Source organism: Amblyomma mixtum, chromosome 1 (genome assembly GCF_055824585.1).
Source record: "Amblyomma mixtum isolate Tamu chromosome 1, ASM5582458v1, whole genome shotgun sequence".
In the NCBI taxonomy this organism is placed as follows: Eukaryota; Metazoa; Arthropoda; class Arachnida; order Ixodida; family Ixodidae; genus Amblyomma; species Amblyomma mixtum.
In genome coordinates this window covers 201812476-201839110 of record NC_143012.1, presented here as the reverse complement: position 1 = coordinate 201839110, position 26635 = coordinate 201812476, and the positions used below count along the sequence as shown (strand labels likewise).

The 26635-nt window shown below is 49.8% G+C and overlaps 2 pseudogenes across 1 annotated transcript in view; both read right to left on the bottom strand.

Moving 5' to 3' along the window:
* Nucleotides 1-26635, bottom strand: part of LOC149370559 (prestin-like) — a 78580-nt pseudogene that overhangs the window by 11213 nt on the left and 40732 nt on the right. The window contains exons 5-11 of the transcript XR_016289930.1: nucleotides 24960-25132; nucleotides 23371-23535; nucleotides 17236-17391; nucleotides 8670-8752; nucleotides 5462-5615; nucleotides 2437-2550; nucleotides 1042-1119 (exon numbers count right to left, since the gene is read on the bottom strand). The product of XR_016289930.1 is annotated as a prestin-like (transcript). The remainder of the gene's footprint in view (nucleotides 1-1041; nucleotides 1120-2436; nucleotides 2551-5461; nucleotides 5616-8669; nucleotides 8753-17235; nucleotides 17392-23370; nucleotides 23536-24959; nucleotides 25133-26635) is intronic.
* Nucleotides 21906-23319, bottom strand: LOC149370560 (protein disulfide-isomerase-like; annotated as a pseudogene).

Here is a 26635-nt window from a genome sequence, read left to right as displayed (position 1 = left end):
GTCAAAAGAGCCTGGGAGCATTCGACTCATTCCTGATTTTGGAAAGGCGTGAGCAGCCGGGGAACCCAGTGAGCCGATAATTTACGCAGATGAAGTTGGTCCTAAATTATTTTTTCACGGAACCTACACTAATCTTGACATTTTCGGCTAGGTATCCAATGGTTACGGGGCCATTTTCTAAAATGGCGGCCTCCACTTGCTGCATGGTGTGTTCATCGATAGCGGAGTGGGGTCATGCTGTAATCGGAGCCGTTTCCACCGAAATCCGGCCACATTTGAATTGACGATGGCAGTTCTTCACTACATCTTATGATGGGGAATCCTGCCCATAAACCTCTTTTATCTCATCGAACGTCTCCCTTGGAGTACAGCCTTTTAAGTACAAGAACTTGATGACTGCTCTGTGTTCCACTGCATACATTTCGCACCTAACACCACTTCAGCACCTTTAAAAGAAAGACTGTTATTACTTGAGAGTTGCACATTGGCACGTGACCTATAGTGACTTGAGTCATTACATATGCGCAGTTTCAGCATCCTGCAATAAATAGAAGTGAGTCAGAGGAAATCTTTATTGAACACCCCTCGTATTTTGTCATCTCAGAAACGACGAGAATACCGGAAGAAAAACTTCTGGTGAGCTGGACTGTCTTCTTGGCCCTACATCCAGCGTAACTGTTGAATTTACATCACGGCCTTGTCCTTTTTGAATCCACGTTCTAATTTTTAACCGTACGAATAAATCTGCAGAAGAACATGTACTATATATAAGGCAAGTTCGTGGAGGTCGAGCTCAAATGTACTTTTTGCTATATACTCCCCCGTAGTTCTTTTAACAAGCGCACAGGTTCAAAGCATGCATGCCTAGCGATAGGACAATATACGTACTCTTGGACAAAAAATTAGCACAGCATTAAGACTTTCACAACTGAGAAAAACAAGACAACGCACTTGCGAACGTCTTCATGTCGTGCAAATTTTTTACCCAAGAGAACGAAGCCCTACCTAGAACAGCAAGAAGTTTTACTCGAATATACGTACGATAGGGAGTTCTTCCAAGTAATGTCCCAAGAAAAGGATCATGAAGACCATTATTATGATGTTCACAACACTGACGATCTGAAATCGAAGACATGCATGTTAGAAAAACAACAGCTTTGCCATGTAAGCCTCATATGCCACCCACTAAGTACAAAGCAGCAAACATAGCAGACCTAAATTACGATATGTAAACCCGCGAAAGGATTATAAAGCTGGTAATTAAGTGCATCTTTCGAACACAGTGGGTAGAATGAAGTCACAGATAAAAAATGGCTGAGGCTTAACTTGGTTAACCCTGGTCAGATGCGAAGCATATTGATGGCTAGGCTTGGTAATACATGGCTTTCCTTGGTTGAATACTTGGTCATTTTAATACAACCACTAGAAGCCTTCGTCGTGGGGGAAGACAACGGCATGGCTACAGCGGAACGCCGACTAACCCCGAGACGCGCGTTGGGTGGGCGCCTGGATTGCCACGGAAGCCGCGTCCGCCTGCCCGGTGGAGCGAGCGTTTCACCTACACCGAGTGTGAACGCGCGTTCGAAATGCCCGGGAATGCCGCTCGAGGACATTCCGGTGTCTGTGCGATGGCATCGTTCTCCCTCTCCCAGCGCGTGACGGCGATCTGTCGTGACGTCATGTGTCACGTGGTATGTCACGTGGTGTGACGTCACTGTACCACGTGGTCTGCACGGCGTGCAGCCACAGCGACGGCGCGAGGTGACCCCCATCTTCCTCTGTCGTGACGTCATGTGTCACGTGGTGTGACGTCACTGCACCACGTGGTGTGCACGGCGTGTAACCACGGCGAAGGGCTGTAGTGTACCTCCGTCTTCCTCTGTCGTGACGTCATGTGTCACGTGGTATGTCACGTGGTGTGACGTCACTGTACCACGTGGTGTGCACAGCGTGTAACCACGGCGAAGGGCTGTAGTGTACCTCCGTCTTCCTCTGTCGTGACGTCATGTGTCACGTGGTATGTCACGTGGTGTGACGTCACTGTACCACGTGGTGTGCACGGCGCGTAACCACGGCGAAGGGCTGTAGTGTACCTCCGTCTTCCTCTGTCGTGACGTCATGTGTCACGTGGTATGTCACGTGGTGTGACGTCACTGTACCACGTGGTGTGCACGGCGCGTAACCACGGCGAAGGGCTGTAGTGTACCTCTAGTAATATGCTTCGCATAAAAAATGCACGGCGCAGGTTTATGAATCTCATGGTTCCGTCTGCTCGCTTTCGTTTCCATAATAACTAAAAAGCTATCTTTTCTATAAATGCATGCCACACATTATTAATTTCTTCTTACAAATATTCCCTTACGTCCTACCTTATAGCTCTACATACCATCAGTAGTCGTCATCTATGCCAGGATCCGGCATTGGCAAGAATCTCACCTGAGTCTTGCCACCGGCGCCCTCCTGGACGGCGCTGCGAGGCACTGAAGCGGCGAGGGGAAAACAGGAGAAGAACGAGGAGAAGACGTGGCTCGCTCCGAGGGCAAGGAACTCCTACCATTAGGTGGGCAGGGAAATACAGTGAAACTCTGGTACGTCTTGTTACAAGGCATTGCCGGCATAATTCATTTGAGCGGTAGAAGCACTTTTAGCGTACAAGTCCAGCTTGTCACGACAGCTCAAAGTAGTAGACTAATAAAAAATTTTAAAACTGCAAAGCTGCATTCCGCTCCACGCGTATCGCTGGACAACTCTCGGCGCAGTGTGACGCAGTTCTCTTGAGTGATGTGCCATTTATGTACCGTTGAACAAGTACCAGCTTTCACTAGTGAACTTCTCTGGTATAACGCAAACGACATACAGGGTCTGTTCTGAAAGTAGTAGGACTGGCTTTTTCTTGGGCGAACGGGCGGACGAGAGGCGGTCTGCGCGTGCAGGATCGTTGAAGGGGGATATTGGGAATGCTGGGGAAAATCGGCAGTCGGCTCTCGGCCGTTGAAGAGAGGAGGTCCCTTGTACTGTGAACCCGTGTCGAAACGTCTCGTCACGCAGAATCATGGAGCATTTACTGGATCAGCGATGCGCGATCAAATTTTGTGTAAATTTTAGTAAAACGGGCAAATAGACTCACGAAAAGACTAAGGAGGCCTACGGTGACACTGCCATGGGTAGATCAGGTGTTTTTTGAGTCGCACAAGCTGTTCCGAGAAGGTAAGGAAAGAGTGGAAGACGATGACCGCTCCGGGCGCCTTTCGACCAGCAGGAACAACGAAAATGTGTAGCGAGTGAAACATTTACTTTACAGTGATCGTATAATGAGTGTCAGAATGATTGCTGATGACTTGAACATTCCTCAAACCCAAGTTTTTGAGATCGTGACAGAGAACTTAACCATGAGGAAAGTGTGAGCGAAGTTGGTGCCGGGAGTTCTGTTAGAGGAGCAAAAGGCCAACCGGAAAGCGATCTGCCAGGATCTTCTTCGTCATGCGAATGAGGACCCCGATTTTTTGCCCAGCACAAGGCGGCATAGCGTCCCCAGCCCCCCCTGCAGCCCCGACTTGGCCCCGCCAGACTCTTTTCTATTCCCGAGAATAAAATCGGCGCTCAAGGGGACACATCACGGATCGGTAGAGGCGGTTCGACAGGCCGTGACGAGGGAGCTAAACACCATTCCGGTCCAGGCATTCCTGGAGGCGTATGAAAACTGGAAAACTCATTGGCAGCAGCGTGTAGGTGCGGAAGGGTGCCACCTTGAAAAATTCTAATCGTTTGTTCGATTCTCATGAATAAATTTTATTTAAAGAAATGAGTCCTACTACTTTCAGAACAGACCCTGTACATGCACCCACAGCAGACATTAGTTTCAACGTATAGGAGGACGTGTGCGCGAGAAGCCGAATTAAGAACAGACAGCGCTTATTCGAATAGGCGACAAAATACAGAGCAGTAGCAAATTTGCCACCGCTCAAGATAGCATAAGCTGGCCGCTGTGGGAAATTTTAGAGCATGTATGTGCAGCGTGCGGATTGCACGTACAGTTGGTGTAACAGGGCCAATGCGGGAGTAACATATAGATCGATATGTTTGCTGTTCCCATTCGTGTCCTTAAGAAGGACTGCGAGCTGCAAAGCTTTGGCTCATTATCTTTCTGTAGAATATTGTACACCGTACTGTGCGCAAGCCAGTGTCTATGTGCTTTGACCTCTACTCTGGGTTCTGAGACACATGCTGTGAGCTTCACCTGTGCCTGTAGAGGCCGTTTGTGCATTTGTGGGGCACACCCAAGTTTCTGAGACGGGTAGATCTACTTTCAAGGTACGCAACATCCAGAACTGCATGTAAGTTCTCATGCTTCTCAGAGAAGAATTTCCCTAGCGTAAAACTCGGCCCGCAGAGCTCACGAATGCTGGTTAAAAGTTTTTCTTCAAAATTTCTGCCAGTTGAACTGAAAAATTAGCATGATGAGTGTATGAAAACATTTTACGCTTGGCATCCATTTCTGCGCAAGCTACCACAATTAAATTTATTTGAACACTCAGCTGACAATAGAGCTAAGCTACTCTGGTGGTTTTACCAAAAACAAACCTAAAAATGCACGAAGCTAACAGAGCCTTTAAAAGTCAGCGCCGCGTGTAGTGCTCATGAAGCCTCAAGAAAATGGCTTCATTTCGTGCGTGACTCGCAAGGCTGAAGTGTGCAAACACGGACGCACGGGGCCCCTCCACTAAGGTTTTCGCGATGAGCTACCACTCCTTTCCTGTAAGAATTACGGAACTTCTTTCGTTCTTGAAACAGATATTGTGCAGCTGCGTGCAGTAAACAGCTAAAGGCTATGTATGCACGCCGTAAACGCATAGTTGTTCCTTAGCCTAAGCGTGGTCTTAGCAAGCACGGACGCTCATTTGTTGTATCCAACAAAGTATCGCGATTTCCGTGTTTTTTAGTCGAACACAACCACAATTGTGAGCTCAGTAACATGCAACAAATACTGCCCATGTCTATAAGCGCGCACCGCATCCATGGCCACGTGTAGTCTACACTGCTTCTGCCGCCGCGGTGGCTCAGTGGCTATGGTGCTCGGCTGCTGGCCCGAAAGACGTGGGTTCGATCCCGGCCGCGGCGGCTGAATTTATTTGGAGGAGAAATTCGAGGCCCGTGTACTGTGCGATGTCAGTGCACGTTAAAGAACCCCAGGTGGTAGAAATTTCCGGAGCCCTCCACTACGGCGTCTCTCATAGCCTTAGTCGCTTTGGGACGTTAAACCCCATAAACCAACCAACCAACCTACACTGCTTCTAAGAGATCGTATACGGAAGGATAGGTTATCCAGTTCATCCAATTCAGCTTGGACGAACGGATGGACACAAACGCCTGCACATGAGAAAGTGAAAATATATAGCTGTAGCGCTTCTTAAGCTAAAACTAATCAGGCAGACACTCGCTCATACTAGAAGTACATGCATACCTGATTGGCGTCCACAGCATAACCGTGCTTCTGGCCAAAGATCCGCCCCAAAGAGAGAGTGATGGCAAAGCTCACTACCGCCATCACAAAAGAGTCCGGGAGAATGCGAGCTATGAGTGAGGCGTTGAAGCTGGGAAGCGAGGGCTCCGGCAGTCTACACAGTAGATGCAGGAACGACAAGGAAGGAGCAATTAGAGCAATACCAGCTCACTGGAGTATGCTCAGAACGCGAATGCACAATCGTAAGCGCTTGAATGTAGGCCCGCAGAGGAAAACTCACACATTTGTTACCGACATTATTACTAAACACAGATATGAAGGTTGGCTGGCCTTTCTGCCTGAGTGGTATAATATAGCCATAAGCTGCTAACCCTGGCAATGCTACGCTGCTCTTTCCTTGCTCATTTCTAAAAGCATGCCATGTAAGCGGCAATGTTTCAAAAACAAGTTTAATAATTGTTTAAGTTTTGTAATAATTTTTCTAATGAAGCAGATAGAGACAGACATAGAAAGCAATGCTAAGCGAAAAGAGCAAAGCAGCAGCACTAGATGCGTCCCCTGCTAGTCGGCTCCAGAAGGGTTAAGCGTGCAGTAAAGAAAGACTTAACGGAGCGCTTTTTGCTTAACAATTTGTTTTCTGTGCAACAGAACAGCGTGACTCTTTGGTGCAAAAGTTACAATCCTATAACGCGCATACGCACGCCGTATGGTCACGCGCAGTACGGTATGCTGCCGGCTTGCCCCGCGGTGCAGCCACTTGAGCATCTGAGCATCTTCAGCACCTGAGTAGCCTTCGAATAACCCACAAGCCATTTTGGGCCACTCATTTAAGCCACCAGCGGCGTAGTTGGCGCTGGATTAAAGGCTGAGCTCCATGTACGCGCAAACTCACGCGAACGCGAAGGCGACGGCGGCATCCAAGCGACGAGCGGGGGCTGTCGCGCGAAGCATTTACTCGTGTCTCTTGCCTCGTCACTCAGATCTACGCCAACGGAAAATTTAGCCCGTCGTCCGGAAGTCCCCCCAGCGATTATCCAATCAGACCCCCACTGGAGTCTCCGGTTTGTGACACCGGGTCATCGCTGCCGTAGAGAAAATATTTACTTTGCTGTAGCTGTGTGGCAGACCCACGATATTTAATTAATTAGAACAATCTGCTTGTGGGTTAGGAAGGGCAAACAACATTTAGAGTGGGCTACGAGCGGATGCACTGCAGGGAGAGATGCGTGTCGAGCCGCGGGTATATCGCGGGTACGGGCGCTCGGTCGACCATACCGCTCTACTCCAGCTGTGTATACGTGCAAAATCACTCGTTGCGCATATTCTCATTTGCATATTATAGTTTGCACACTTACAAGAAGGCTGCGATGACAGCTTACGGGAGTATTTTTAATAAGCCGGAGAGCGCGGGAATCGAACGATCCTTTATAGATCTTAATCTCTGCCAGCACGCCGGTTTAACTGTTGCACCACCGCAGTAGAGAAAAAGTCTCTTTTGCCCCGGCTATGAGGCACACCCGCAAAATTTTGAGAGCGAGAACTGACCATGCTACGGGCGTGTTTACTATTTAGTAAACATTCTCGCAGCCAGTTCTCAGTTCTCTCTCAAAATTTTGCGGGTGTGCCTCATAGCCAGGGCAAAAGAAACGTTTTCTCTACAGCGGGAGTAAAGCAAAGTTCGAATGCCCAAGCACCAAAACTGCTGTACACGTCGTTAGTGCACGTGGCCTGCCGCCTTCGTTTGCTTGCGGGGTGGCCCACTAAGCTACGGAGCGAACTACGACGGTCACGCCGTGCGTGAAAAAGAGAGCGAACTATGGCGGTCGTCGCCGCGCCGCCTCGTCGTGTTGCTCTCTTTTTTACGCACATGGAGCTCACTCTTATAGCCTTGAGCTTAGCTACAAGATTCTAGAAAAAAAAAACAGACGACTCTCCACACAATCGCTCCATCTCACATTGCGGTCTTGTGCAGTGTGTAAAGACCATTCGTAAACCACCTCGATTGTCCTTCCATATAAAAGTAGACTTCCAGTGCTATGGATACGGCACAGCACCTGAAAACACCAGGCTGTTAATTTTTTTAAGTGCAAAACTGCACTACACTGACTAGGCTTGTTCGAGGCCAATCAGTCAGTGAGACATTAGAGCGTTTTGTACACTGGCTGCAAAACAATGTGTTGTGAGGCAAACTGATACCCATCTAAACAGGAGATAAGGAGATTAAACTACTTTTGTGATTTTCGCATGTCACCAAATTAGGCACAGCTATGTAACTTTTTGCGATTATTCCAGAACTGTTTAGTTGGTCATTCCGGGGGACGTTAAATAAATAGGATGGAAGTGCTGAAGCTTTGGGTGTCTGCATGTTTGAAAAAGATTAAAAGGAATAAAGCTATTAGTTTTTGTAGACACCTAGTAATTTAAAAATAAAAATAAAAATTTACTATGCATATTTGCACCACCAGTGTCTTTATAAAAATCAATTTCAAAACCTATTACAGGAAGATATAGAAAAATTAAAAGCTCTCTTATAACTTTCAATATTTTCGGAGTTATACGCAAAAATCATACTGCCATTGATTACATAACGCCGCAGGGATCAGTTACAACAACTGCTGAAAAAAATGAAAGCTGTGAAAATCAATCTTACATTTCATTACTGCATTCTCCTCGTTTGTTGCCTAGTATGCTTTTGTTTTCTGCCAGAAGGGCATTGCAAAAGCGGGAACTCTGATCTTCCCACCTCTCATCTTTATGATGATACTAAGATAGATCATTCTCTGTCTTCAGGAAATAGCGGAAATCGCAATGTGTCGGGACCACCAGCAGCGTGATTTGCGCTGAATTCCCGGCAACCAAACATATATATAAATCATATTTAAAACATACCCTATATTTAGCTACAACTTCCCGTCACGATACAGATGAAGACAGGACATGTAGGGATAAGACTGAATTGAGAAATTGAAAATTTTGATCAAAATCGGCTATTTTATGGACCTCGTCTCGCCTTAAAAGGCCTTTATTCAAAACCTGTACGAAAAGTCAACGCGAGCATATCTGGGGACGCTGCACATTTCGTAAGGCAGTGTAAATCTAACGAGGTCGACAGTGTCTCGCAAAACCTAGTCACCTTGCTTCAATTTCTTCGGGTGGTAGCAACAACTTAGTACTTGGCAATAAGAAAATTTATTTACCATAAGCTTACTTTTCAGGGACGGTTCCAACCACTGCAATACCGTAGTTGTCGTTGAGACTGAAGTAGTGCGACGCAACGGTGAAGAGTACTACCTAAAAGAGGGAAAGGCAAAAGAATCACAACTTCACAAGGCTAACCGCGTGGAACTACCTACATAGCAAAACAGGAGACGGCGCACAGGTCTCTGTTCTGTCTCATATCCTTTATTATGTGTGTGTATCTTTCCACGCTGTAAGGTTCATCAGGTACAGTCTTTGTCAAAAGTCTTAAGGCCACAGCATTCAGCTGCAGCGAAATGAATGTTTCTAGAATGCTCCGTGTAGCGGATCATTCAAAACAGAAGTCAAGCAGGAAGCTTCTCTACCGCAAGAACAAAATCTTATGCTGGCATTTCAAGGTCATTCGGTTTTCAATAGTGCAGTAATGGCTCTGTTATGCAGCTGAAGGGAAAAGCCTTTGGCCTTGAGACTTTTGAGCAAGGCTGTGCGTCACTAAACAAATCAGCGAGCCAAAAAGTATTAATGCAGCATAGCTTACTGCTTACTGGTCTTGAAAGCACTGCCAGCGCTCGATAAAGCGCTGTACGTCTAGGTGCTTCCTGGTGCGATGTCTAATTTTAGCAGCAGAGGTACGTGACACAAAAAAGAATATTTTATTTTTTGGAAAACAGCGACTGAGCCAAAAATTACAGCTTAGTTTTTTTTTAAGTCGCGCATAGCATCTAATTGCTCATTCATGAACAACTGTGCACGTAAAAATAAATTTGTTTTCGCTACGTGCGCCACGAGGAATGCGAAAAGATGGGACCAGATCATAAAGACAAAGTGCTGGTGGTAGGCGTGAAGCCAAAATTGCGGAAGGCACTTAAGACTACTTACGGGCTTCGAATGTGAAAGCACTGTTTTATTGCTATTTTTATTTTCATACGTTTTTAAAATTTCTTCGCCTTTCTAATGGAACACCTACTCATTAGCGTACAGTCGTAAGGCACCGAATATGCTATCTTCACCTCAGTTCGCCAAGGAGCAACGCGGTTTTTTGACCCATAGGTTGCGTGCTCATCTCGAAATCTCTAAGTCCTGGTTTAAATTCCTCGCACCTTCGGAAGAAATTATTTTTTGATACCACGGTGACGTCACCTAGGATTTTCAGCACCACTGCTGCTGGTCAACGCCGATTCCTGGTTTGATGTCCGATTCGCTATATAATTCTTTCGCATTAAAAAAACACGTTTCGTTATTGCAAATGGGTGAGATCGACTACAATACACATGCAAACAATATTCATTCAAAACAGATGACAAAAAAAACATGATAAACGCAAGATATTATCAAAGACAAAGCATTAGGTGAATCATTGCATAGATCAGAGATGTTTACTGAAGATATTCCTTTTTTATAATACGCATAAATCACCTTCATAAACTTCTTCATCTCAATAGATATATAAAATCAAGATTACATCACAATTGTTCACTCAAAAAAGTTATTACCACTTCAAAAATTACGCTTTTCTAATTGAGCAATGGGGCCTGACTAACTGCGTCTGACGGCATTTCACAAGAAAATCTAGCTTTCTTTCATTTTAAGCTCGAAAACAAACATCGCAATCCAGCCGTAATTACGAGGTCTGTTAGAAAAGTATCCGACCTTTGACCGAAGAAAAAAAACTGGCATAACTGCAGCGTTGTAAACCTAATCATCTTCCAAGTAGTCCCCTTGGGACTCCACACACTTCTCCTAGCGGTGCTGCCATTGTTGGAAGTATTTCGAAAAGGCCCCTTCCGGAATGGAGTTTAGCTCAGCTGTCATTGCAGCCATAATGTCCTCTCTTGTCTGAAATCGCGCTCCTTTCAATGGCCTCTTGATTTTGGGAAACAGCCAGAAGTCGCAGGGGGCCATATCAGGAGAGTAAAGAGACTGTTGAACTACAGGAGTCTGGTTTTTCGCCAAAAAAGGTCTGAATCAAGTGCGAGGAATGTGCAGGAGCATTGTCGTGATGGATGCGCCAATTTCCTGTTGACCTCAACTCTGGTCTCTTGCTCCGCACAGCACCACGTAGGCGACGGAGGACATCCCTGTAATACTCTTTGGTCATTTTTTTACCCTGTGGGGTGCGTACTCGTGGTGTGCAACACAGAGGGAGTCAAAGAAAGCAGTCAGCATCACTTTGACATAGCTGCGCACTTGGCGGGCCTTCTTTGGTCTTGGTGACTTAGAATGCTTCCACTGTGACGACTGGGATTTGGTTTCCGGATTGTACCCCTACACCCAATACTCGTCACCAATGATTATGGTGTTGATGAAGTCGGGATCACTGTTTGTGGAATCCAGCATGTCCTGTGATACTTCAACTCGAAGCTGCTTTTGCTCCACCGTGAGCAGCTTCGGCACGAATTTCGCCGCAACTCTCTCTATGGCCAAATCTTCGGTGATAATGGAATGCGCAGGAAAATTGCTGATGTCCACCTCTTCCGCAATTTCTCTGATAGTCACACGACGGTTCCTCATCACCACAGCGTTCACTTCGGCAGTGACCTGGCCATTACGACATGTTGATGGCCGACCGGAGCGTGGCTCTCCCTCCACCGATGTGCGGCCGTCTTTAAACCAATTGTACCACTGCTTAATCTGTGTGCTGCTCATACCATCGTCACCGAAAGCCGTCTGAATATTCCGAATGGTTTCCACTTGGCTGTCGCCCAGTTTCTGGCAAAATTTGATGCAGCAGCGCTGCTCCTGTAACTCCGCCATTTTCCTTGCAGTAAGAAAACGACGAGAGCACTGCGCACTACCTCACTCTGTAGGGCGTAAGCTGCTCAGAGATCCTCAGGGAAGGCAAGACGTCTGTTCTGTTCAACCGTTTATTCTCTGAGTAACGGAGCTGCGGCGGGGAGCGCGGGAGTCGCGCCCCGCCGCTGCGAGAGGGAAAAGGGAGGAGAAGGAAAGAGCGCGCCAGATGCGGGGGCGCGCGGGGTGCGGTCTGGTTCCTTTGAAGGGACACCGCAGACTTCGACCGCAGCGGCGTTCACCTCCCGTTGCCGGAGGCGTAGGGAAGAAGCACGCGTAAGTTGTGCCGGCGAGGGCTGGCGCCATGGCTGGCGCACTACACGGCTCCCCCCCGAGAGAGGAAGCTAAGGCGACGAACGATTTACTTCTTTGGGCAGCTGGGATGCCAGTGGACGCGACGAGCCGGAGGAGCTTGCTGTCGGTCGGAAATGAATGGGGCTGTCGCAAGTGCAGGCGCCGAAACGCAAGAGACTGGGGCCTCGTTGTACGCTGGCTTGAGTCGTTCGAGCGCCACTGCATCTCGTGTTCCGTTCAAGTCTACCAGGAAAGTGGAAGGACGGCGCTCAAGGACGCGGAAGGGGCCGAGATAATGGGGTTGGAGGGAACCACGCACAGGGCCGTAACGCACGAAAACATGGCTTGCTGTGTTTAAGTCTGGAGTCACATACACAGTGCGTTGGTGTTCTCGCGTCGGCTGTGGTTGAAGGTGGCGGAGGATATGCCGGAGCCTGTCGACGTATTCACTTGCTGTGGACGGGACGGCGGGTTTCGCGCTTTCCAAGAAATCGGCTGGAAGACGAAGAGAGGTTCCATAAACAAGCTCGGCACAGGCGCACGAAAGGTCCTCTTTGAGGGCAGATCGGATTCCGAGAAGCGTGAGCGGAAGAGCTTCGAGCCACTTGACGGGGGGTCCGTGCGCCGTAAGTGCTGCTTTGAGGTGCCGATGGAAACGCTCTACGAGTCCGTTTGTTTGTGGATGGTAAGATGCAGTCCGTAGCCGTGCTGCTCCGAGCAGTTTGAGGAGTTCTGTGAAAAGCGATGACTCGAACTGGCGACCGCGGTCCGTGACGATGGTTGTGGGGCAGCCGAACCGCGCTACCCAAGTAGAGACGAAGGCCGCGGCGACAGTGGCTGCTGTGATGTCGGCGATTGGTGTAGCCTCAGGCCATCGGGTGAAGCGATCGATGCATGTCAGTAAATACCGGTAACCTTGGCAGTGGGGTAGGGGGCCAACGATGTCGATATGGACTACTGCGAAGCGTTCGTCGGGCTGCAGGAAACGCTGCGTTGGGGGCACAGGGTACCGGTGTACTTTCGCACGTTGGCAGGGTGCACACGCGCGGACCCAGTCGCGAATGTCGGTGTTCATGCGGGTCCAGACAAAGCGGGCTGTGATCAGCTTTTGAGTTGCACGAATTCCAGGGTGAGAAAGGGTATGCAAGGATTCGAAGATTTTCTTGCGGAAATGGATGGGCAAAACGGGCCTTGGCGTACCTGTGGAGGTATCACAAACGATTGGCACGTCTTCAATGAGGACTGTCTCGAGCTTCAGAGATGTTTGCGCTGTACGTAGGCGGGACAGCTCGGGGTCGCTTGCTTGCGCTGCAGACAGTTCATGTATGTCGAAGGGAAAGGAGGACGAAGTCGATGTTTCGGAACGACTGCGCGTGACGGCATCGACGCGACTGAGGGCGTCAGCCGGGGTGTTGTCGGCACCACTGATGTGTCGGATGTCAGTCGAAAACTCAGATATGAAGGAAAGTTGTCTCACTTCCCGTGGCGTATATAGGGATGCAGGACGGCCAATTGAGTAAGTAAGAGGCTTGTGATCCGTGAAAACGGTAAATGATCTGCCCTCAAGCAAGTGGCGGAAATGACGCACTGCCAGGTATATGGCGAGAAGTTCGCGGCCAAAAACACTGTATCGTGTCTGGGCAGGAGTCATGCGTTTTGAGAAGAATGCGAGGGGTTGCCACACGCCACTGACCTGCTGCTGAAGGACAGCTCCGAGCGCTGTGTTGGAAGCGTCTGTCATGAGTGCCAGCGGATAATCGGGGTTTGGGTGGGCGAGTAGAGTGGCGTCGGCCAGAGCGCGCTTGATGGCATTGAAGGCATCGTCCGCAGTGGTGTCCCAGTGTAGTGTTTTCGCCGAGTGCTTGCCGCACAGCATGCGGTCGAGTGGTTCAAGCAGGGTGGCGCAGTTTCTGATAAATCGGCGGTAAAAATTTACGAGGCCAAGAAACTGGCGGAGCTTCGTGCTTGAAGTGGGCTTGGGAAACTCGGTGATTGCTTTCACTTTTTCGGGAAGCGGGCGGATGCCGTTGTTGTCCAAGTGATGTCCGAGGAATACGAGAGCTGGTTGCCCAAACTCACTCTTTTCGGTGTTGACAACAATGCCGTTAGCCGAAAGACGCTCGAAAAGTTGGCGGAGGTGGTGCAGGTGTTCTTCAATACATGAACTTGCCACGAGAATATCATCCACGTAGGCGAACACGAAGGGAAGGCCACGTACGACGGAGTCGATGAAACGCTGGGAGGTCTGCGCAGCGTTGCGAAGTCCGAATGGCATTCTCAAGAATTCAAACAGTCCGAATGGTGTCGTGATCGCTGTTTTGGGGATATCTTCTTCTGTTACAGGGATTTGATGATATGCCCGAACAAGATCGATTTTTGAAAAGATGGTTGCACCGTGCAGAGAAGACGTGAAATCTTGTATGTTGGGCAATGGGTATCGGTCCGGGACGGTCTTGGTGTTCAGAAAACGATAGTCTCCGCATGGTCTCCAATCTCCTGACTTCTTCGGGACAAGATGGAGTGGAGATGCCCAGCTGCTGGATGAAGGTCTAATAATGCCAAGTTCCAGCATATGCTCGAATTCTGCACGGGCCACCTTGAGTTTGTCCGGAGCCAGGCGTCGTGGGCGAGAGAAAACAGGTGGTCCCGATGTTATGATGTGGTGCTGACCGTCGTGGCAGACGGGTTGAGTCCAATCCGGGGGTGACGTTAGCTTTGGAAATTCATTAATCAGGGCTGCAAACGGCTCTTTGGCAACTGTAGCACATGAGGGTGCTACATCGGTAGTTGCGCGCGCTGCTATGCCGTGAATAAAGAGTTTAGTTGCGGAGTCAATGAGACGCTTCCGCTTGACGTCGATGAGGAGCTCGTGCTTCGTTAGAAAGTCGGCACCAATTATAGCAGAACCAACGTCGGCGACTAAAAATAACCACCGGAAGACTCTTCGAAGCCCGAGGTTGAGCGTTACAGAGCGCTGTTTGTAAACAGGTATGCGCGTTCCGTTCACTGCTTGCAGGTACGAAATTGCAGCGGAAGCACGCTCTGCTTTTGTGGCTGGGAGAACGCTCACCTGGGCCCCGGTGTCAATAAGGAATTTCTGTCCGGTGGTTCTGTCGTAGACGTGGAAAAGGCGACACTCTTCTTGGCACAGACCGCTCGTCGCCGCTAGTGGTCGGCCGGCCGGCCGGTTTTCCGTCCAGCTGCAAGGCAGGAGGCAGTGGCGGGCGTTGGCGCCGAAGCGACGATGGTAATAGCAGATGCGTGGGCCTGCGGATGGACTTTGCTCACTCTGTCCGCGCTGTCGAGGCGTTGAGGAGCGGTGACGTTGGCGTCCACGGCGTAGAGGCGGCTCTGAGTGCGTGGTTGCCGCAATCAGTTTTTCGAGCTGCTGACAAAGGCGGTCAACTTCGGAAGGCGTAGCGGTGGTGGATGCAACATGCGACGGCTGAGGAGTGGTGATGGGGACGGCCAACGGCGACGACTGTGTGGGAGTGCTGACGGCAGCGACGGTCAAGTGCGGGGTGGCCACTTCCATCACCTTGTCGGCTAGCGCGGCGAGTGATGTTAAGTCCATGGTTGTGGCTGTGGCAAGCACCATTTTGACGTTGGACGGCAGGCGCTGCAGAAAAAGTTCACGCAGCACAGCATTGTCCTTGGTCTGCGCACTGCTACCGAGAAGCTGCGTCATCCGCCGCAAGAGCTGACTTGGTCGCCGGTCACCGAGCTCCTCGGAGGAGAGTAGCTGCTGTATTTTCGTCCTTTCGGACGCCGCCGTTCGTTGCAGTAGGGCTGCCTTGAGGTCATCATATGGATGTGCCGGAGGATTGGTGCTGAAAGAGGTGAGTAAGTCGGACACCTCCTCTGCAGCTGTTGATGGCAGTGCGCCGACCACGTGGTGAAATTTCTGCTTCTGTGATGAAATTCTCGAAAGTTGGAATTGAGATTCCACTTGCAGGAACCACACGACTGGGTTGCGTTCCCAGTACGGTGGCAGACGCATTGTGACTGCAGAGACGGCTTCGCCGGGCACATCTGGCGTTGTCTGGTTGAGGTTGGGCGTAAGTGGCTGATTTTGTTCCATTTCAGCTGCGTGCGTTGACGTCCTGTCTTCAGCGTGGAGAAAAGCTTGGCTCTACGTTTCTTAGGGGCGTCGAAAACCGGGTCACCAATTGTAGGGCGTAAGCTGCACAGAGATCCTCAGGGAAGGCAAGACGTCTGTTCTGTTCAACCGTTTATTCTCTGAGTAACGGAGCTGCGGCGGGGAGCGCGGGAGTCGCGCCCCGCCGCTGCGAGAGGGAAAAGGGAGGAGAAGGAAAGAGCGCGCCAGATGCGGGGGCGCGCGGGGTGCGGTCTGGTTCCTTTGAAGGGACACCGCAGACTTCGACCGCAGCGGCGTTCACCTCCCGTTGCCGGAGGCGTAGGGAAGAAGCACGCGTAAGTTGTGCCGGCGAGGGCTGGCGCCATGGCTGGCGCACTACAACTCAAACGCTGCGTCCCAGCGACTGACGCTATCGGCAGGCGGGAAAAAATTCGTGCATGCGCACGAAGGTTCAAGTTCGGTTCATGCAAGCACGCTTGTTTCATATCCATTAGGTGTTCACAAAAAAAAATAAAGTTGGATACTTTTCTAACAGACCTCGTATATGATCTGCAGATCAAGTCATCCTTTTCGGCATCAGAGTTATAATAATCAAAACATTCAGGCAGCGTCCTTTTTCCTTTATATAAATAATCGACGATAGAATAAACATATTTATCAACGAGCGGTCTTACTCCAGTAGGCATGCATTAATTTCTCTCTAATACTCATTCACTGACAGCAGTACCACTCACTGCACCATATCATGGGATAACACTCACATTATGCATTTATCGCCCCTACAGCACATCTTAAACGAAGCCATGAAACCGCTTGACAAAACTGTATCCGCGTTTGCCACCCCGGGTAATGCAAGAAAGGAGGCACACTGGAGGCATCCTCGTAGGCGCGGTTGCATCCGTACGCTACTAGGCCTCGCGCTTTTGTTTTGGATCATGTGCGGGGCCAAAATGCTTTGCACTGCAGCGCCAATGAGAATCGCATTTTTGGAAACCTGAATACTGATGTATGACCATTACTAATGGCCGACTAGAAATCTATGATTACAAAGCATAACTGTAAAATTTAAAAGCTCGCTATTACTTTTAAGTTAACCGGCTTGCTAGCAGAAACCTTTCGGCGTCCGCCCCCATTTCCAATACTTTGCTGAAGAAAATGCATTTTTAGCTTAGAAATCTCTGTGACGACTGCTAACAGTGTTCGGTGAAACACTATTTGTTAATGACATAATACAATCGTAAGCACCCGGCCATGCTTTCTAAATCTGCACGCCTGCTTGTCTGGATATGCCAAGGCAAAGTAGACTTGAAAAGTGAATATGACACATTACTCCTTCTGAATTGTCAGTGATACTATTTTTAGGAGTACTTAGCAAAAAAAAACTCAAACTTACGACTGTTAGTTCGATAGGTAGCGGTACTCCCAGTTTCTTTATGACAGGTGGATCGAGGAACAGCTTCACGACCATGATTATCGCAATAGTGACGAAGGCAACCAAAGCCGTCGGCCACGCGACGTCGCTAATGCGCTCAAAGAAGCCGTACAGCGTCTGTAAGAAGGAAAGAGGAAATATTTGCATAGGACCACAGATAACAGCGCAAACCAAGTAGCCATCACGCCTATCGTCAGGCAGTCACAAAGTTGCTAGTACTGCGACAAAAACTAATAAGAGGCACACCAAACGCACACAAAACTCCTTCAGTACATGTAAGGGTTCGGTAGCGTTCGCGGGGGTCATCGGAACGCGGCTGGGGGTGCTCAAAGCGAAGCGTCTCCTTTCTTGGAACGCGGCCGCTCGAGAACGCGCCGGGAAGTACGGGTGTCCACCCGACACGCGGTACCGAGCACGAATGTGTATTTGTGTTTGTTCTATTTTAATTTTAGGGTGGAGGGAATGTTCTCTGCACGTACTGGCACGACCGGGCGTTTGTATTTGTGGAAAGGACGTTTTGCCCTACGGAAGCTGGAGGGCTGGCCAGGCTCTCGATAAGCCAATCATGTGAACATCGCAACATGATTGGAAGCCACGAAATGTGGGCCGGGCCTTTAGGGCTTTAAAACCGGGCCCCGGAGCTGGAAGCGGGGGTTCTGCGCTAAGGTCAGATGCAACGCATCTTCGGCAACGCCGAGTTAGGGGCCTCCCCTAGTATTAGCCAGATCCGCCTTTTTGTTGTTTGTCTTTGTGCCGTTAATTTGTCTCAAGTGTCTTAACTTGTATCTATTGTACATATTTGTATATAAATCTCCAGTCATTGCCTTTTTCATCCCTGCGGCTCTATTCATCGAGAGACCGTCTCTGACGGGGCACCGCTGGTGCGAAGAGCTTCAGTCTTCGAGTTGAAACCAACCCGTCTCTGGCGGGGCACCGCTGGTGCAATAAGGAAGACGGAAGAACCTGTGGATCTTTACTGGCGCAGTCGACAGGATCCTGCGGCCATCGGAAGACGGCGCAGGAAGAAGACAAGGCAGGGAGAAAGGTGACGACAAGGCGACAGGTCAGCGTTCGTGAACGGACCTGCGGAGACACGGCGGCAAGGACGCAAGGACCACGGCAGTAGTCCAGCGACGCGGGACTGCGTCCGGTCAAGGAAGCAGCGCGTCGGGAACTCGACGATCACCGGCGGCGGACCAGCGGCGTGCGACAGCTCATCGCAGCGTCCGGGGAAAGTGGCGGTGGACCCCGACGCCAAGGAGCTGGCAATGCGGATCGACGCATCGAAACCGTGAGTTTCCTTGGTCGCATTGTTCACGTCCCTGTGTTCGAGCCGATAGAACATCTGAGGGGTACGGAAGGCGGTATGGAGAGCTATCCAAGCCTGCCCTCACTCGATGTGAGGTATCGAGTGGAATTGGCGAAGGCGCGTTTAGCTTACTATCAGGCTGAGCTTGCAAAAGTTAATGGAGGAAAGGCGCCGCTATGCGAGGAAAAACCTCCGGATTTGCAGGCGTTGGAAGCAAGGCGCCAGCAGCTAGAGCTCGAGCTGGCTAAGCTCAAAGAATCTAGAAGAGCCAGTGAATCAGCCAGGGAGAACTGCTCCGATTCCCGAGTGGTGAGGCCACCTGTGCTGGAAGACAAAGAATTATGCTTGTCATGCACAGATCAGGGAAACAGCAGTCAGGACGCTGAAAGCAATCAGCCGGTTTGCGGGAACGCATCTTTGTTAGGAAATGCCGCAGAGAGCGAAAACGAGATTTCTGAAGGGATCACAGCTTTTCCGCCACTGCGGGCGGCTAACAAAGAAAAAGAGCAGCCCAATTCTGATGGTCTAGGTCCAATCGAGACCAAATTGTCCGAGACCAAGCAGGAGAGTGATATAATTCCTGCAGGCTCTATGAATGAGATTGTTGACACGGAGCTAGGGACCGGAGAAAATCTGGCGTTGCTGCAAACACAGACTGTGTCGGCCATAGGGCATGAAGTGCCCCGTAGCGTTCCTGGTGACAACAGCTCTACATCCGAGGCAGAGAGCGGAGGTGGGCCCGCTGGGCCGACCGGGCAGAGCGCCGCGCAGTTGTCGAACGCACCCGGTGTGTGTCCGGCCAGGTCATTTGAGGACCCGGAAATGAGTGGCGACTTGCCGCAAGGCAAGCTCGGGTCAAGTGACTGCGAGGGAGCGCATGGAGCCTCTGAGTTAGACAATGCCACGAAGCCGGCAAATGCCGATCAAGCAGGGAGCGGCAATTTAAAGGTTTGCCCGTGCAGAAAGGATGCCAATGGCTCCAAGCGAGGCAGAGTAACAGGAGGCAGGTGCGTGGCATTCACTTTGGAAGTCGGCGCGGGGAACAGTACGTTCCGTGCCGCAGAACGCCAAATCACGTGTGGCAAAAGTGGTCGCACTGATATATTTGGACGGGCCAGGAGCTATGCTCCTTACGCAGGACGCAGCTCGTACTGGCGCGCCGGAGAGAGCGTGCCCTCAAGGACGTCGCGTGGTCAGGGATTTGGACCCATCGAGTACCGCGACGTTTTTGATCCAGGAGGGCACCGGCTTTCGAGCTCTCGCCCCGTTGTGGCACCAGTCTAATGAGCATAGCGGCCATTAGGCGTTAATCGTGTCGTTTGAGACACGTGTTGGCTCGAACGCACACAGGGACGCTCGGTGCGACTAAGGAGGCTCACGTGGCCACTTAAGGACATCGTACGAGTGTTAGTGAACGCTCCAGTTGCGAGTGTCTGTGTGTGTGTGTGCTCGTTCGCGAGCAGGACGCGGGCGTGCATGCAAGTGAACTGAGTAGCCTGTCAACTTGGACTCCGTTTTACGGCGCACAGCAAGCGTGTCACCGCGTGTATTTGAGTGTGCAATTTGCTTGTGTTGTGTTGGTGCCCGTGTGCATTTTTTTTGTTTTTGGTTTTGTTCGTGCCAGTGTTTGTGTAGCTGCGGTATGTCACCCACAGGGTGGTTTTGTGACCCGTACCGATCCCTTTTGTTAGAATTCTAAAAGTGGCATTTGAGCCCTTTGTAGAATCTTGGGAAGGGCGTGTAAAGGTTCGGTAGCGTTCGCGGGGGTCATCGGAACGCGGCTGGGGGTGCTCAAAGCGAAGCGTCTCCTTTCTTGGAACGCGGCCGCTCGAGAACGCGCCGGGAAGTACGGGTGTCCACCCGACACGCGGTACCGAGCACGAATGTGTATTTGTGTTTGTTCTATTTTAATTTTAGGGTGGAGGGAATGTTCTCTGCACGTACTGGCACGACCGGGCGTTTGTATTTGTGGAAAGGACGTTTTGCCCTACGGAAGCTGGAGGGCTGGCCAGGCTCTCGATAAGCCAATCATGTGAACATCGCAACATGATTGGAAGCCACGAAATGTGGGCCGGGCCTTTAGGGCTTTAAAACCGGGCCCCGGAGCTGGAAGCGGGGGTTCTGCGCTAAGGTCAGATGCAACGCATCTTCGGCAACGCCGAGTTAGGGGCCTCCCCTAGTATTAGCCAGATCCGCCTTTTTGTTGTTTGTCTTTGTGCCGTTAATTTGTCTCAAGTGTCTTAACTTGTATCTATTGTACATATTTGTATATAAATCTCCAGTCATTGCCTTTTTCATCCCTGCGGCTCTATTCATCGAGAGACCGTCTCTGACGGGGCACCGCTGGTGCGAAGAGCTTCAGTCTTCGAGTTGAAACCAACCCGTCTCTGGCGGGGCACCGCTGGTGCAATAAGGAAGACGGAAGAACCTGTGGATCTTTACTGTACACATCCTGCGATACATATACTGCGCTAATTGGTCCAGGTAGGAGTGGCATTTCGGTACGTCATCATGCAGTTTAGTATAAAGCAGTGAAATAAACATGATTTTTCCAAGAAAGCACACTTGCCACACAGCGGGGAGATTAGTTATTCACAATGAATCAATGATATCAGTACGAAAAACGAGCGCGCAGTGTGTCCGCGAGCAGAATTATAAGACAAGAATTATCGAAACGAAGAAAAGTCGTAAAAAATATAAAACACAATTAGCACAAGAAGCGCAAAAAATTGCTGTATATCTCGTCGACGAGAGCAGGTGAAAGCATGAAAGGTATTTACTGTGCGATGTCAGTGCACGTTAAAGAACCCCAGGTGGTCGAAATTTCCGGAGCCCTCCACTACGGCGTCTCTCATAGCCTTAGTCGCTTTGGGACGTTAAACCCCATAAACCAACCAACCAACCAAGAAGGACAGACATTCTAGGGCGCCTTTTAGTGGGTGGTAGTCGTATTCGGGTGCAGGCGAAGCCGTTCGGCTACTGCACGGACCACCGCCTATGCTTGCTTGCCTTCTATCCGGGCAGAACATGACTACCCTTGATTTGAAGAAAATAGCGCCAGAGCATGCAAACCACGAAAAGACAAGGACGAGACACAAAGCGCTAACTCACAACGCTAACTAACTTGTGTCTCGTCCTCGTCTTTTCGTGGTTTGCATGCTCTGGCGCTATTTTCTTCGAATCAAGTATGCACCAACTCGCCCAAGAAGAAGTGTTAATGTTAATGACTACCCTAGCTGCATTCCAGGCTTGAAGAGCTATCGCCATCAGCCGCTTCTCTCCCAGCCAAACAAGCGCGGGAGGTGTCCTTGATTCCAGTATGCTAGTTTACGATCGTGGTCTCCGCCGATGTGTATAGTAACAAACAGGACCTTGCGCTTGAAGTGCTGGTCGCTTCCCTGAAGTCATCCAGCAGCTGCTTGAAGAGCGCTCTTCTTGCTGATGAAAAGCAGGTTGGGCTGACGGGTCTGGCCACTGAGATGTTCCTTGCGCTTTCATGTGTTAATTCATCAACCAGCTGCAGGCTGTTAATCTAAACAAAGTTCTTCACATTATCAGACGTGCCCTCCTGGTCCGATATGTTTTTTGCCCTCGTCAAACTTCTTGAAGAGAGTCACTCCATCCTTGTTGGCACCCAGTCTCTTGTAGACGACATCGTATGAAGTGATTTCAAAGACGTGGAGGTCGGCGGAGCACGCAGCGTTCAAGAACTGCTGCGCCTCCTTGCTGCCCTAGACATTGAAGAATCCGACAATGAACACATCCGCGCTGTTCAAAAATGCCTTAGCTTCATCGACTGCGCTCAGCGCCTGGGCCACAGGTCCGGTCTTCTTGAGCCAGCGGATCACTTCTTTAGCAGTGAGGCCGCCGTTGTACACCAGAGACTGGCTGTTGCGGAAGAACTTCTGTGTAAGGTAACAGTAGAACGCATGCTGCTCTGTCAGCTTGATTCAGGAGCCTTCCTCCTCGAGGATTTTGGCGGCCTGGGCATAATCGGGGGCCACGGCCCTGCACTGTCCACACCAGGGGAAGCAGGATTTGACACATTCTTGTGGCCTCTACGACCACTTTTGCAGCTATAGCTGTTAAGTGCCCGTTCCTGGGTTTCGCGTTGTAGTAGTAGTACGTCGGAATATGTCGCAGTCGTCAGCGTAACCGCTGGGTGCGCTGCAGTGGGAATTACTCGAGGGGTGGTTACCGCACATGGAGAAAAGTATGACGTGAGCAGACAAATGCACAACCAGTCCCTGGTTGCTACGCAAGTCACCCAGACGAGAGTTACCCTGGAATGACAAAGAGAGTTACAAAGGATGGTTTTACGGCCAGAGCGTAAGATAGCGTAACTAGAGGGTAATTATCACAGAAACTGACACTGACCGGAAGGTGGTTTCTGTGGAAGGAGGACGGTGTGGCGAGAGTGAAGGAACCTTCAACAGGAGGATGGTTACATTAAAGGGGAAGGGTATGGCGAGTGCATCGAGAGCATAAGGAGGCGCAACCGGTTGGTGGTTGTCACGGAAACCACCTGGAGGGTAGATACCCTGGAAGGACAAAGATGGTTACCCTGTAAGGGGTAGGGTATGGCGTGAGTGCGGGAAAGCGTAAGCAGATGGGTTACAACGGTAGCCGTTCGGAAGATGGTTAACGTGGAATGAGGAGGGTGGCAACCATTGCGGACGTTTAAGCTGTCAGTTGTGGAGGTAGCATTGATCAATGGACGGCGCCGCGAACGACATGGTTATGAAATGCTAGAAGCCGAGCCTGGTGGATGCTTCTTCGCTACTCACCCGGTAAACGGTGAACATTCCACTCACAGGAGGCACTTTGTTCCCAAAGAGTGACCCCAGTTGGCTGATAACAACCTGTATTCCTACGCCCGTCGCGAAGCCGTTGATCATGTGCTCCGAAAGGAATACGTTCAGCGTACCGAGGTTCATGAGGCAGAACGCCAACTGCACGTGAGAAGAAGAATAAGAGTAAAAAGGAAAGAGCCATGTGTGAATAGATACAAATGTCAACATCTCTTAAATAACTGACTTCCTCTGAATTCTATATCGATCACTGTAGTAGGCTTCTATTTGAGTGTAGACGTGCTCTAACGACGGTATCCTTCTTCCTACAAAAATTAGGTGGAATTCCAAGTGTGTTAGTCGATTACAGGTTTACAGTGTCGAAATCACTGGCTGGAACTTGTATTTGAATCCACCAGCCTCAAAAAAAATCGCACTGTTTCTTTACACGGCCTCGAAAGAGACTAAGAGTAAGGCAAGGAAAGTGAGGTGAAAAAGGCCCGTGCCCGCACCAGTGCTGTCTACGCCGCGAAATATACTGCATTCAAGTCCATTCGGTACATACTGCCTCGAAGCTTTCTAATGTACTCCCATGTTCTTTCGTTTATCGCTGCCCGCACACCGCCTTAACACCTCCTCTTTACCATTCGAGAGGATATATCATTTTCATGCTCGCTAAGCGCAACTAGACCAACCACAGAGGATGGTGATCACAGGTGAGAGCTTGCGCGACATTCTTGGGCATTCAAGGGCATTACAGGCAGGCTGTTCGGAAAGCACCAACTAAACTTCAAAGCAACACCGAAGAAAACTCTATCCATTTTTAGTACTTTGATAAAAATTGATGATCTGTCTCTGGTTTTTTCGTTGGTATGCGGCAGTAAAAGACGCAATTAATGCTGAGAAACTTGATAAAAAAATTAAAATTCCTCTTGCGCCCCCTTAATAAAATTCATGACGTAGAGACTGAACCTAAAGTACTACGTGATCATTGTTTCGAAATCAATGTTAGTGTAGCAGAGCCTCAGGTATAAGCATGGATCTAAATGTCAAGACGTGGCCACAGTTTTTTGCGACAATGGGCGGTGGTGGTGATTCCCGTATTTTACCTTTTCACTTTTTCTCGGTAGTACTGTTTACTGTGAGTGTAGCCTCTTGGTGAATACAATAAGGGATTATATCGATAAAAGCGAAATTCCAATTGTCTCCTCAGTGTCATTCTGTTCTCGACGACAGCCCAATGCACGAGTTGGCAACGCCTCCTGTAAGCTCCTTTCATTCTCAGATGCCATTAAAACCCACCATCATCATCATCATTCTCGGACTCATGTACGCCCCCCAAAAAATTTCTTTTCTGGCGCATCTGCGTGAGGTGTTGCCTGAGTGCCATCACAGCATTCGTGTTGGTTCAACTTCATACCACAGCATACTCCGGGAAGAGCTCAATATGTCTTTCTAGCGACATCTTCGATCACGCTGTTCTCTACCACGTATTGCTCAGTGGGACTACGGTTACGCATTTCCTAAGAGATACTAACAAATATTGCACCTCTCGCTGGTCAAAATATGCAGTCATCGCCGCTTACCTGTATGATGCCGATGGTCAAACAGAGGGCAGATGTGACCTCAGCTACTGTGTAAGGCCCCGCCACCGTGCGGTTGCTCATTTCCGTGAGAGCAAAGCTGCCACCAGTTGGGCCATCCAGGGTGAGCTGCCGCACCACGCTGCCCGTCATCATGGACGTCACGGCGTCAGCGCCTGCGTAAATGATGTTTTTATCTTTATGTTGTGCTGAGCTGACTTTTCTGACAATTGGCAACTAAAGCCATCATGCACCCAACGCAAGCAATTCCAGCTTTCTAAGGCATTCATTATAATTGTAATGAAATTGTGGAATATTGTTATGCATTATCGTTATGAACACATTGATGGGAATGGTCTAACCTTCCGATACACCTCCTGATGTAATTGCGCTCCAAGAGACAGGAATCAAGCCGACATTACAAGGGTACGAAGTTTACGAGAGCCAAAACGAGCAAAGCCATCACCGCCATCAGGCACGATACCATCGCCGACACCGACATAGAGCACGCGCTTGTAGAAATTATTCCGAAAAAGCGAAAGGGAGGCAGCACGTTCTTACTGAACGTGTACAGCCCGCCGAGACAAAGAAAAGCCAAACTCTTCGAACTGTTTTATGGAGGGCACAAACTGGCCAAAGAAAATGCACTCATCATCGTACGAAATTTCAACGCCATGGACAGGAGTTGGGGATACCAGAAACAAGACATCAAGGGAAGAACATTAGTGGAAGTAGCGGAATACTTTGGCTGCAGTCTAATCACAGATCCCGCGACGCCCAGGAGAATCGGAAATAGCGTGAGCACGGACACATGCCCGGACCTCACCTTCGTAAGGAAGAGCAGGGAGTCACAGTGGGAAAACATGATGGAAAATCTAGGCAGCGATCACTTTATCCTCCGGACACAAGTAGCATCCGACACCATAAGACGCCAGATTGGACAGGCGAAAATCACCGACCGGAACGCGTTTCGCGGGGCCTGCAACCAGTCTGAAGGCGGTATCCAATCACTGGAGGAATTGAACTGCATGCTGAGAGAAACGCGAGAACGATGCACAAAAAGTGTAAGGAGAACGACAGCAACGCCCGAAGTAGATGCACACCTCCTCAGACTATGGGAAGCGAGACGCAGTCTCACCAAAAGATGGCGGAAGCAAAAAAACAACAGGAAACTAAAACTAAAGGTAGCCGAAATTACGGCAAAGGCAGAAGAATACGCGATGAAACTCGCGAAACAAAATTGGGAACAACTGAGTGACTCGCTTAGGGGAACTCTAGGCACGGCCAGAACCTGGAATCTCTTAAGAGCACTAATCGATCCGACCAAAATAAAATCAGAAAACACAAAAGCCATCCACAGGTTCATCCACTCCTACGAGGGATCAGACATCGCCCTACTGGAGAAGGCACGAGAAAAATGTTTCGGCGATCACAACCCCCCGCGATACCAAGGAACGTATCGAGGAGCCGAAAACAAGAAACTCGACCACCCCGTAACTGTGGAAGAGGTTTACGCGGCCATAAGAAACACCACCAGAAACACGGCAGCCGGAGCCGACAGAATCGACAACGCCCTAATCCGCAACCTGAGCGACGACCTCATACAAGAGCTCGTCAGCTTCTTCAACAAACATTTGGAGACGGAGACGGTTCCCGTAGATTGGAAACACGCCGAAGTA